Source organism: Phyllobates terribilis, unplaced genomic scaffold, assembly GCF_046119375.1.
Source record: "Phyllobates terribilis strain yellow unplaced genomic scaffold, ASM4611937v1 Scaffold_2__4_contigs__length_985480577, whole genome shotgun sequence".
In the NCBI taxonomy this organism is placed as follows: Eukaryota; Metazoa; Chordata; class Amphibia; order Anura; family Dendrobatidae; genus Phyllobates; species Phyllobates terribilis.
Window position 1 is genome coordinate 923,358,532 of NW_027362762.1, and position 12,872 is coordinate 923,371,403.

Genomic DNA, 12,872 nt, shown 5'->3' on the forward strand with positions numbered 1-12,872 from the left:
AAGTTTTTGAAGCTGCTGGTGCCTCCGACGTCCCCCGAACAACAAGATGCAGGGTCCTTCAGAGGTTTGCAGCTGTGCATACGCCATCCTGTCGACCTCCTCTATCCACACAAGCAGAAACGGCTCCAGTGGGCCAAACATTACATGAAGACTGATTTCAAAACTGTTTTGTTCACGGATGAGTGCCGTGCAGCGCTCGATGGTCCAGATGGATGGAGTGGAGGATGGCTGGTTGATGGACACCCCACGCAAACATGGCTACAGCGCCAACAAGGAGGAGGTGGAGTAATGTTTTGGGCTGGAATCATGGGGAGAGAGATTGTCGGCCCCTTTAGGATCCCTGAAGGCGCTAAAGATGAACTCCATAATGTATGTGGATTTTCTCAAACAGCACTTCCTGCCATGGTTCAAGAAGAAGAACCGTGTATTTCACAGCAAGATCATTTTTTTGCATGATAATGCACCATCTCATGCTGCACATAAAACATCTGCATCTCTGGCTGATATGGGCATAAAAGGGGACAAACTTATGGTGTGACCCCCATGCTCCCCTGACCTCTACCCCATTCAGAACCTTTGGAGCATCATTAAAAGGAGTGTCTATGATGGCGGGAGGCAGTTCACATCTAAGCAACAGCTCTGGGAGGGTATTCTGTCCTCATGCAAAACAATTGAAGCAGAAACCATCCAAAACCTGACAAATTCAATGGACGAGAGAGTTCAGAAGCTCCTTTCGAACAAGGGGTCCTATGTGAAAATGTAACATCACCTAGAATAAAGTTTTGAGTTGAAAACTGTTTGATTTCAGTTTCTAACAACCTGCTAATGCTTATAATTTCAAAAATGACCATTTTTTTGGTCTTTATTAAAATGAAAAGGTTGATCGAAAAGTTTGGGGGATCTAAGAATGTGGCAACCCAGTAGTCATGATTACTTCGAATTCTGACAATATGAGGGTCATGCTGCAGGTAGTGCAGCAAGAAGGCACTTATGTGTCTTGCGCATCTCGGAGCCCCAAAATTATTTTCCGGGCTAGATGCAGCTAAAAATTATTATTAATTTTAAATCTGGTGAAGCTTTAGTATAGATGGCCTAATAGGATCAGTGCTGCACACTGCTACAAAGCCCAAATTATTTTCCAGTCAAGATACAGATAAACATGATTAGTAATTTTAAATCTGGTGGAGCTTATTATAGATGGCCTAATAGAATCAGTGCTGCACACTGCTACAAAGCCCAAATTATTTTCCAGCCAAGATACAGATAAACATGATTAGTAATTTGAAAGCTTAAAACGGTTGGTAGGGTGATTTTAACCAATCATCAAGCTTTTACTCCCCCCAGGATGACACAGGGGTAGAAAAGTCGTTTCGGATCCATGATGTGTTCATCTTTATGAACGTGAGTCTGTCTACATTATCAGTGGAGAGCCGCATGCGCTTTTCTGTCAGCACACCACCAGCAGCGCTGAACACACGTTCAGACAGAACGCTGGCTGCGGGGCATGACAAGATCTCCAAGGCGTAAGTGGCTAGCTCCGGCCATTTATCCAGATTGGAAGCCCAAAAAGAGCAAGGGTCCAGTGACACAGTCATGGCTTCAATGTTTACTTGGAGATACTCCTGTACCATCGTCTCTAGGCGTTGACTATGTGTCAGACTTCTTGTCTCCTGTGGCCTTGCAAAGGATGGGCTAAAAAAGTGGTGAAATGATTTCCGCAAAATTGATGTTACCAGCAGATACTGTGGTTCTGTTACGGTTTGAGTGCTGAACACTTGACGGTCCCACGGTTGGCAAGTTGGAACTGTGAGATTCAATACGTGCACCACTGGTATTTTGTGGAAAAGCACATGTAAGATTCTGCAACAGTCTCTGCTGATACTCCTGCATGCGTGCATCCCTTTCTATGGCAGGAATAATTTCTGCAAATTTACTTTTGTACCGGGGATCTAACAGTGTGGCAACCCAGTAGTCAGGATTATTTCTAATTCTAACAATTCGAGGGTCATGTTGCAGGTACTGCAGCAAGAAGGCACTCATGTGTGTTGCGCATCCAGGAGCACCAAGTCCCTGTTGTGTTGGTGGCGAGGTAACAATCATGCTTCCTTCCTCTGTCCTCTCCCCCCAACCTCGCACAACAGAAATGTGATCAAGGTCTCCCTCATCTGATGAGTCTTCCATCAGTTCGTCCTCCACTTCTTCCTGGGCTCCTGCACCTTACTCACTAGTTTGGCTGCTACCATGCGCCCTGGTAAAACCATCTCCCCCACCCTCACATGCCTGCCGCCTTGGTGCTGCCGACCGTCTGGACCTTGCAGATGTTAGCCCTTCCGCATACAACTCCTCCTCCTCTACTTCCTCCACCTCCTCTTGTGCCACCACCTGACTCCGAATTCTGTTTAACATGTGCTCCAGCATGTAAATCACCGGAATAGTCATGCTGATAATGGCATCGTCAGCACTAAACATCTTCGTCGCCATTTCAAAACTGTGCAGAAGGGTGCATAGGTCCCTGATCTGAGACCACTCCTCCAGCGTGATTTGCCCCACCTCTGGATATCGTTGGCCCAGGCTATACGTCAGAACGTATTGCACCAGGGCTTGACGGTGCTGCCACAGTCGCTGCAACATGTGCAGAGTTGAATTCCACCGGGTAGGCACATCGCATTTTAGCCGGTGAAGTGGCAGGCCCAAAGACTTCTCTAGAGATGTAAGTCGCTGAGCTGCGGGATGCGAACGGCGGAAGTGAGCACACAGCGACCGTGCCCTTTGCAGAAGGCCATCTAGTCTGGGATAGTGGGCTAAAAATTGCTAGACAACCAGGTCAACACGTGAGCCATACAAGGCACGTATATGACATTGCCCCAGCGAAGGGCCGCACCCAGGTTTGCAGCATTGTCGCACATGGCCTTCCCTGGTTTCAGGTCCAGTGGAGACAACCATTCATGAAATTGGTTCTCCAGAGCTGACCACAACTCCTCAGCTGTGTGACTCACATTTCCCAGACATTTCAATGTAAAAACCGCCTGATGACGTTGAGCCCTACTGCCAGCATAGTAAGGAGGTGTGCAGGATACCTTCTGCGCAGTTAGAAAGCTTGTGGCATGACCAGACAGGCTTTGGGTGCAGGTGGAAGACCGAGAGGAGGTTGAGGAGGCAGAAGCAGTGGAGGAACTTTGACATAAAGAGGATTGACGCACAACTCGTGGGGACAGCAAGACTTGGACAGCAGCCCCTTGTCCTGCTGTCACCATAGTTACCCAGTGCCCAGTCAGCGACATCTAACGCCCCTGACCATGCCTACTCGTCCAAGTGTCTGTGGTGAAATGCACCCTGTCACACACAGAGTTTCTCAAAGAAGCGGTGATGTTGTGTGCGACATGCTGGTGGAGCGCAGGCACACCTTTCTTAGAGAAGTAGTTCCGACTGGGCATCTGGTACTGGGGCACTGCGACGGACATAAGGTCTCGAAAATCCTCTGTGTCCACCAGGTGGAAAGGCAGCATTTCTGTAGCCAAGAGCTTGCAGATGGTGAAATTCAACCTCTTAGCTTTCTCCTGGCTAGGAGGAAATGGTCTTTTACTTGTCCACATCTGAGGGACCGAGGGCTGGCTATTGTGCTTCGACGGGGTTGAAAAGGGTGTCCCCGGCAAACTGCCGGTCTGTGAGGAAGATGCAGGCGGACATGTTAGGTTGCCTTGATCCAAAGGTGGTGCTATCGATGTCGGACAGTGCTCAACACCAGCTGGTGTTACCACCTCCAAAGAAAATGATGACCTGCCAATCACGCTGGCTGTTGCGGGTAAAGAGGTGGCAGGTCTGCGCCCCAAAACAGGTGTGACTGCTGTCCCCCCAGTCACAGAGGATGAAGAGGCCGCGGATGCACAAGATATGGCAGACGGTGGTTGGCCCGGCCGGCTAGGCCGCATTGTAGCACACTGAGCTTCCCACTGCAACTTATGCTTCATGTCCATGTGCCGGTTCATGCATGAAGTACTCAAACTATGTATTTTTTGGCCTCTACTTAGCTTTTGCTGACAAATGTTACAGATAACACGAGTTGGGTCATCTTTATCGATCTGAAAAAATGCCCAGGCTATGCAAGGCTTAGCACCCATGCGACCTGAAGAGCCACCACGACTTGTGGTGAGAGGCAGAGTTGTGTTTGAGGATGCAGTTGTTGACGTGCTTCCAGTACTACGTCTCTGTCCAGGAAGGCGCAACCTGACCTCATCGTCACTAGCATCTTCCTCCACCTCCTCTGCTGACCTCATCTCTTGGCTGACTGTGGGTTGACAGTAAGTGGGATCTCCAACCTCATCATCATCACCCTGTGCGTTATCACACCCGTCGTCCTCAGAGCCAACCTGTTCCTGCCCTGACAAAAAAATAAACTTGTCGCTCCAATCAGGTATTTGAGTCTTATCATCGTCTTCCTCATTGTCTCCACCAACAGGAGTTACAGTTTGGGAATGAGGGTCTACATTATGGTCAGAACCTTCTGCGTCTGGTCCTGGATCCGACTCATAAAGATTCTGGGCATCAGTGCAGATCATTTCCTCGTCTGGATTCACAGAAGCGCTGGAGTCGACCTCTGATTCCCAGGCTATAGTATGAGTAAACAGCTCTGCAGACTCAACCATCTGTTCTACCTCATACTAAGACGGGCAGCTGGAGATTTGGGAGCTGTGAGGAAGCAAGTGCGATTGGGGTGACACCTTTGAGGACTGGAGTATTTGTGATGTTGAAGTTGATGTGGAGGAGAGCCCACTTAAAGGAGCACTTGATATCCGTTGAAGCACCTGCTGTTTTTGTGCCTCATCTGGAATTTGTAGCGATTGGCGTGGCCGTAAGAAAGGGATCTTATCACATTGTCCGCTAAAAGAAGTAGACATTTTAGTTTGGCTGGAAGATGGTCTTTCTTCTGCAGATGTTACTGTTGCTTTAACACCTACCCCACGGACACAACCTTTTTTCCCCTTCCCAACACGCCTATTCCCCTTTCCACCAGCAGCAGGCCTTTTTCCACTCATTTTGGTGGTTAACTAATTCACAACTCTGGAGTTGTTTGCATAAAAAAACAATGGATGGGAACCGAGCAGAGCTGAGTGGCCAAACTGTGGTATTAGGCCAAAACTATTGGCTGGGTTAGATGCAGAAAAAAATTATATTCAATTTGCAACCTGATGGAGGTCAGTATAGATGGACTAATAGAACAAGTCCCACACACAGGTAGAAGCCCAAATATTTTTTCAGAGGTAGATGTAGAAAAATTTTTTATTCAGTTTGCAACCTGATGGAGGTCTGTATAGATGGATTAATAGAACAAGTCCCACACACAGCTACAAGCCCAATATTTTTTCAGAGGTAGATGCAGAAAAAAAATATATTCAGTGTGCAACCTGATGGAGGTCAGTAAAGATGGACTAATAGAGAAAGTCCCACACACTGCTAGAAGGCCAAATATTTTTTCAGAGCTAGATGCAGACAAAAAATTATTTTGAATTTGCAACCTGATGGAGGTCAGTATAGGTGGACTAATAGAACAAGTCCCACACACTGCTAGAAGGCCAAATATTTTTTCAGAGCTAGATGCAGAAAAAAATTATATTCAGTTTGCAACCTGATGGAGGTCTGTATAAATGGATTAATAGAACAAGTCCCACACACAGCTAGTAGCCCAAATATTTTTTCAGAGGTAGATGCAGATAAAAATTATTTTTAATTTGCAACCTGATGGAGGTCAGTATAGATGGACTAATAGAGAAAGTCCCACACACTGCTAGAAGGCCAAATATTTTTTCAGAGCTAGATGCAGATAAAAAATATTTTTAATTTGCAACCTGATGGAGGTCAGTATAGATGGACTAATAGAACAAGTCACACACACAGCTAGAAGCCCAAATATTTTTTCAGAGGTACTGTAGATGCAGATAAAAAATATTTTTAATTTGCAACCTGATGGAGGTCAGTATAGATGGACTAATACAACAAGTACCACACACAGCTAGAAGCCCAATATTTTTTCAGAGGTAGATGGAGAAAAAAAAAAATTCAGTTTGCAACCTGATGGAGGTCAGTATAGATCGAGTAATAGAGCAAGTCCCACACACAGCTAGAAGCCCAAATATTTTTTCAGAGGTAGATGCAGATAAAAATTATTTTTAATTTGCAACCTGATGGAGGTCAGTATAGATGGACTAATAGAGAAAGTCCCACACACTGCTAGAAGGCCAAATATTTTTTCAGAGCTAGATGCAGATAAAAATTATATTCAATTTGCAACCTGATGGAGGTCAGTATAGATGGACTAATAGAGAAAGTCCCACACACTGCTAGAAGGCCAAATATTTTTTCAGAGCTAGATGCAGATAAAAATTATATTCAATTTTGCAACCTGATGGAGGTCAGTATAGATGGACTAATAGAACAAGTCCCACACATAGCTAGAAGCCCAAATATTTTTTCAGAGGTACTGTAGATGCAGATAAAAATTATTTTTAATTTGCAACCTGATGGAGGTCAGTATAGATGGACTAATAGAGAAAGTCCCACACACTGCTAGAAGGCCAAATATTTTTTCAGAGCTAGATGCAGATAAAAATTATATTCAATTTGCAACCTGATGGAGGTCAGTATAGATGGACTAATAGAGAAAGTCCCACACACTGCTAGAAGGCCAAATATTTTTTCAGAGCTAGATGCAGATAAAAATTATATTCAATTTGCAACCTGATGGAGGTCAGTATAGATGGACTAATAGAACAAGTCCCACACATAGCTAGAAGCCCAAATATTTTTTCAGAGGTACTGTAGATGCAGATAAAAATTATTTTTAATTTGCAACCTGATGGAGGTCAGTATAGATGGACTAATAGAGAAAGTCCCACACACTGCTAGAAGGCCAAATATTTTTTCAGAGCTACATGCAGATAAAAATTATTTTTAATTTGCAACCTGATGGAGGTCAGTATAGATGGACTAATAGAGAAAGTCCCACACACTGCTAGAAGGCGAAATATTTTTTCAGAGCTAGATGCAGATAAAAATTATATTCAATTTGCAACCTGATGGAGGTCAGTATAGATGGACTAATAGAACAAGTCCCACACACAGCTAGAAGCCCAAATATTTTTTCAGAGGTACTGTAGATGCAGATAAAAATTATTTTTAATTTGCAACCTGATGGAGGTCAGTATAGATGGACTAATAGAGAAAGTCCCACACACAGCTAGAAGCCCAATATTTTTTCAGAGGTAGATGCAGAAAAAAATATATTCAGTTTGCAACCTGATGGAGGTCAGTATAGATGGAGTAATAGAACAAGTCCCACACACAGCTAGAAGCCCAAATATTTTTTCAGAGGTAGATGCAGATAAAAATTATTTTTAATTTGCAACCTGATGGAGGTCAGTATAGATGGACTAATAGAGAAAGTCCCACACACTGCTAGAAAGCCAAATATTTTTTCAGAGCTAGATGCAGATAAAAATTATATTCAATTTGCAACCTGATGGAGGTCAGTATAGATGGACTAATAGAGAAAGTCCCACACACTGCTAGAAGGCCAAATATTTTTTCAGAGCTAGATGCAGATAAAAATTATATTCAATTTGCAACCTGATGGAGGTCAGTATAGATGGACTAATAGAACAAGTCCCACACACAGCTAGAAGCCCAAATATTTTTTCAGAGGTACTGTAGATGCAGATAAAAATTATTTTTAATTTGCAACCTGATGGAGGTCAGTATAGATGGACTAATAGAGAAAGTCCCACACACTGCTAGAAGGCCAAATATTTTTTCAGAGCTAGATGCAGATAAAAATTATATTCAATTTGCAACCTGATGGAGGTCAGTATAGATGGACTAATAGAACAAGTCCCACACACAGCTAGAAGCCCAATATTTTTTCAGAGGTAGATGCAGAAAAAAATATATTCAGTTTGCAACCTGATGGAGGTCAGTATAGATGGAGTAATAGAACAAGTCCCACACACAGCTAGAAGCCCAAATATTTTTTCAGAGGTAGATGCAGATAAAAATTATTTTTAATTTGCAACCTGATGGAGGTCTGTATAGATGGACTAATAGAGAAAGTCCCACACACTGCTAGAAGGCCAAATATTTTTTCAGAGCAAGATGCAGATAAAAATTATATTCAATTTGCAACCTGATGGAGGTCAGTATAGATGGACTAATAGAGAAAGTCCCACACACTGCTAGAAGGCCAAATATTTTTTCAGAGCTAGATGCAGATAAAAATTATATTCAATTTGCAACCTGATGGAGGTCAGTATAGATGGACTAATAGAACAAGTCCCACACACAGCTAGAAGCCCAAATATTTTTTCAGAGGTACTGTAGATGCAGATAAAAATTATTTTTAATTTGCAACCTGAAGGAGGTCAGTATAGATGGACTAATAGAGAAAGTCCCACACACTGCTAGAACGCCAAATATTTTTTCAGAGCTAGATGCAGAAAAAAATTATATTCAGTTTGCAACCTGATGGAGGTCAGTATAGATGGACTAATAGAGAAAGTCCCACACACTGCTAGAAGCCCAATATTTTTTCAGAGGTAGATGCAGAAAAAAATATATTCAGTTTGCAACCTGATGGAGGTCAGTATAGATGGACTAATACAACAAGTCCCACACACAGCTAGAAGCCCAATATTTTTTCAGAGGTAGATGCAGAAAAAAATATATTCAGTTTGCAACCTGATGGAGGTCTGTATAGATGGATTAATAGAACAAGTCCCACACACAGCTAGAAGCCCAATATTTTTTCAGAGGTAGATGCAGAAAAAAATATATTCAGTTTGCAACCTGATGGAGGTCTGTATAGATGGATTAAAAGAACAAGTCCCACACACAGCTAGAAGCCCAATATTTTTTCAGAGGTTGATGCAGAAAAAAATATATTCAGTTTGCAACCTGATGGAGGTCAGTATAGATGGACTAATACAACAAGTTCCACACACAGCTAGAAGCCCAATATTTTTTCAGAGCTAGATGCAGAAAAAATTTATATTCAATTTGCAACCTGATGGAGGTCAGTATAGATGGACTAATAGAATGATGCTATGCCCAAAAAATTTTACTTCACTAGGTGCAGTAAAAAAATTGGTATTCTATACACAGGTGGTATATCTTGCAACACAGATAGGCTACTCCACTGACTAACACACTCTGCAATAGGCCAAAAAGGATTAGCTTTGCTAGATTCAGCCAAATGCTGTGAAAAAAACTTGCACAGCACTGGCACAGACCTGCCTGGCAAAAACTGATAGGAACTGATGTAACCTAGTCCTGAAAAGGACTCCAATTACAATTAGTCTTTACTCCCACAATCTATCTATTTAAGAGCACAGACTTGCCTGATAAAAGTCGTAGGAAATGCTGTAACCTAGTCCTTAAAAGGACTGCAATCACAACTATTCCCTACTCCCAAGCTATCTGTAGATTTGTGCGAAAATTGGCTTGAAATTAACAAGGTATAGCGCACACAGCAACAGCGGTGCCGTCTAACACGCAGCTGCAGCAGTGAGAAAATGGTGGCGACGGGGAAAATGGCTTGGTCTTATAGGGCAAGGACATGTGACATACACTGCCAATGACACATGCCCTTGCTTGTGTGAAAAAAAGCACTTCGCTCCGTCTGTGCGCTGCTGATAGCCTGACAGATTGCACCTCCCCACTGTAAATGCGGGAAAGAGAAAAAAAAAATGGAGATCTTCATTGTTCCTGCAGAGATCCATCCCCTGCCCCTCCCCCCACCCTGCTGTACACTCAAACTGCGTATTTACATTAATTTTCATCATTACTGAGAAAAAATCCAGTTATGATTTTGGTGCAAGAACAGTTATCGAACATAACCTCGAACAGCCGAATTTTTCTCAAATTCTTCGTGTTCGCCGAACGGCTCGAACACCGCCCAAAACAGCTCGAATTTGAGATTGGCGAACAGTTCGAGTAGAACAACGCTCATCTCTAGTGCTTAATCCTTTAAACCATGAGAAAGTGGAACTGAGGAGAGCTGAGAGAGTGTTAAAAGAAGATAAGTATGAAATGGAAATGGTCAAGACGAGGATTCTTGCTGTGAGTCAGCTCAGGGGAAGCATACAGGGTGAAGAAGCTGAAAGTCAGTTGTCCCTGAAACCTGAGCCAGAGGATCATTTGGAGACCACTGGTGAGACAGAGACGTCTAGGTATAAGTGCCTCATAGATGTACCCGAAGATTTGAGAGAAGAATGCACCAGAGAGTCAGTGCATGAAGAGTTTAAGAAGGCCATGGGAGCCTGTAAGGTGTACTCGACCTCAGAAGCTAAACAGCTGGTGGTCCTGTCCACAACCGAAGTCACAGTGAAGAGGGTGGCTATCCTAAGTGACATGCACTGACGATGTATTCGCACGAAGCGGTTTGTCCGGTTGAAGACGGAACAAGCCATTAGACAACTGGAGCTTGTGAGAAAAGCTCAAATTCTGCGGAAAGAAGTCATCCTCATGCTTTGGTAAGAAAGCTCATTGGGAGAAATGGCCGAACCATGCAAATGATGGTAAAGAAGTCTGGTGTGATGATAGTAAGCAGTCCACGTGATCGTCAGGACAGGACACCAGATGAAGATGGCATGGTGTCATTCTCCGCTGTCGGAACGGAAGAAAATCTTGCAAATATACACATGCTGATGAAGTACCGAGTGATCTACCTGCGAGAGGTAGAACAGTTGAATCTTGCCAGACTGCGAATGGAAAAACAGCATCGTCTGAGCAGCTGGAGAAGGCAGCCGTCTATAAATTGTGCGACCAGACAGAGAAAGGGCCCTTCAAATAATAGATCGGCTACAGTAGAAGTTAGAGACCTTTCAAGATGTCCTGAGGATAGTGGGCGTGGATTTAGAGGTAGTGAGACCTCCAGTAACTCAGGTCTGAGAGGCCCATACAAACGACCCAATAGAGTACGGGACAGCACGAAGTCAGTACTGACCATAGATACAAAGGCAAGTAAGTCACACTTCTGTATTGATTGCTGGGAGCGGGGGAGGTCTGACAAGGTTACGACTGACCTCTGGAAGCGGGGGAGGTCTGACAAAGTTACGATTCAGAAATGTGACTTGACGAAGTTAGTGACAATGACAGATGGTAGGTCCCTAAGGAATGGGATAATGTTGATGACTAATGTTCCAGGGGCTGAGCAGCGCAATTGTCAAGTACATGGTCTCTGTGTGAACCGTGGGTTATAATGTGTTTGTGTATACTATGTGTTCAACCCCACAAGTTTGAACAGAGGGGGAGGATATGTAATGCAGCGGCTTGCTGCATTGCTAAAATGTCCAGGGGGTGTGTTCTGGCTGACCATTTACCTCCCCCTCAGGTGACTGATCACATGACTGTGATATCATCACAGGTCCTGTGTGCACAAAAGGATATATAAACCCTGGTAGTTTTGAAACAGATAGAGAAAGAGTGGCCTGGTAAGGCCTAGAGAGAGAGGCCTGGTCCCTATGTGGGACGCCACTAGCCTTGGAATGTACGTGGCCCAGAGGCCCCATCTGGGAAGCCTTAAAGCCACAGCTGTGGAAGAACCAAGCTGACTGAAGCAGCTGCGACCCGGCAAAGGTAAAAACGCTGCTTGATGTGGACATTGATAGTGTTACCTTGCTGAAGGCTGTATCTGGAGCCAAGTGGGCATGTCTGTCACTAGAAAGGCTCTGGGATATCATGTGTAACATGTTGGCGAGCCACAGAGATGGACAATTTTATGAGCGGTTTATGAGATGTAATAAACTGCTGGACTGTGAATTACCAGAAAAACGTTGCATGTGTACTTTAATTGACCCGGTGAAAAGAGTGCCCCCCAGCATGATGAATAGCGCTACCTTACAATACATATATAGCATATGTATATTGTAAAGCAGTAGCTTTCACGACAGTGCAGTAATGAGGCAGTGAACCAGGATAGTTCAATTGAAACATCTTTATTTTGGCAACTTACAAAAATGACTCAAACGTTATCCTTTTGATCGCAGCTGGATGGTCCGTAGCAGTCCATATCAATCTATTGCTGTGGGTGACTGCAACACCCTATCACTCATGGGTGGGACACTGGCTTTGCTTTTTTTGACTCTGGCTTATGTTTAATCTCACACAGACCTGACATACACTGAGCTCCTGCTCTGATGCTTGCAAACCAATACTGACACACCCAAACTTTAACTGAAAGTTTAAATGGGAATCATGGACATGGGCCGCTCCCAAGACCCGGAGTGGAGGGAGAGATCCATCCCACTACCTTCCTACATATCTCTCCAAAAAATGAAAGCCCACTCTCTGTTACTTGCACTGCAACCACAGCTGTGGCTGGAATTACAATGCTTTCCAGCGGGTTCACTAAGTTTCTATGCACATCCTGGGGGACACATAACGACCCTCATATATGATTTCCCTCACTGGCTAATAATATATAAACTGTATATCTATATATATTTATATATATATATATAAAATTATATATGCATATATAATTATATATATATATATATATATATATATATATATATATATATATAGTTATATGAAAACGTTTGGGCACCCCAGTAATCTTAAGCTTAATGTTTTATAAAAATTGGTGTTTTTGCAACAGCTATTTCAGTTTGATATATGTAATAACTGTTGGACACAGTAATGTTTCTGCCTTGAAATGAGGTTTATTGTAGTAACAGAAAATGTGCAATCTGCATTCAAACAAAATTTGACAGGTGCATAAGTACTGGCACCCTTATCATTTTCTTGTTTTAAATACTCCTACCTACTTTTTACTGACTTACTAAAGCACTTTTTTTGGTTTTGTAACCTTATTGAGCTTTGAA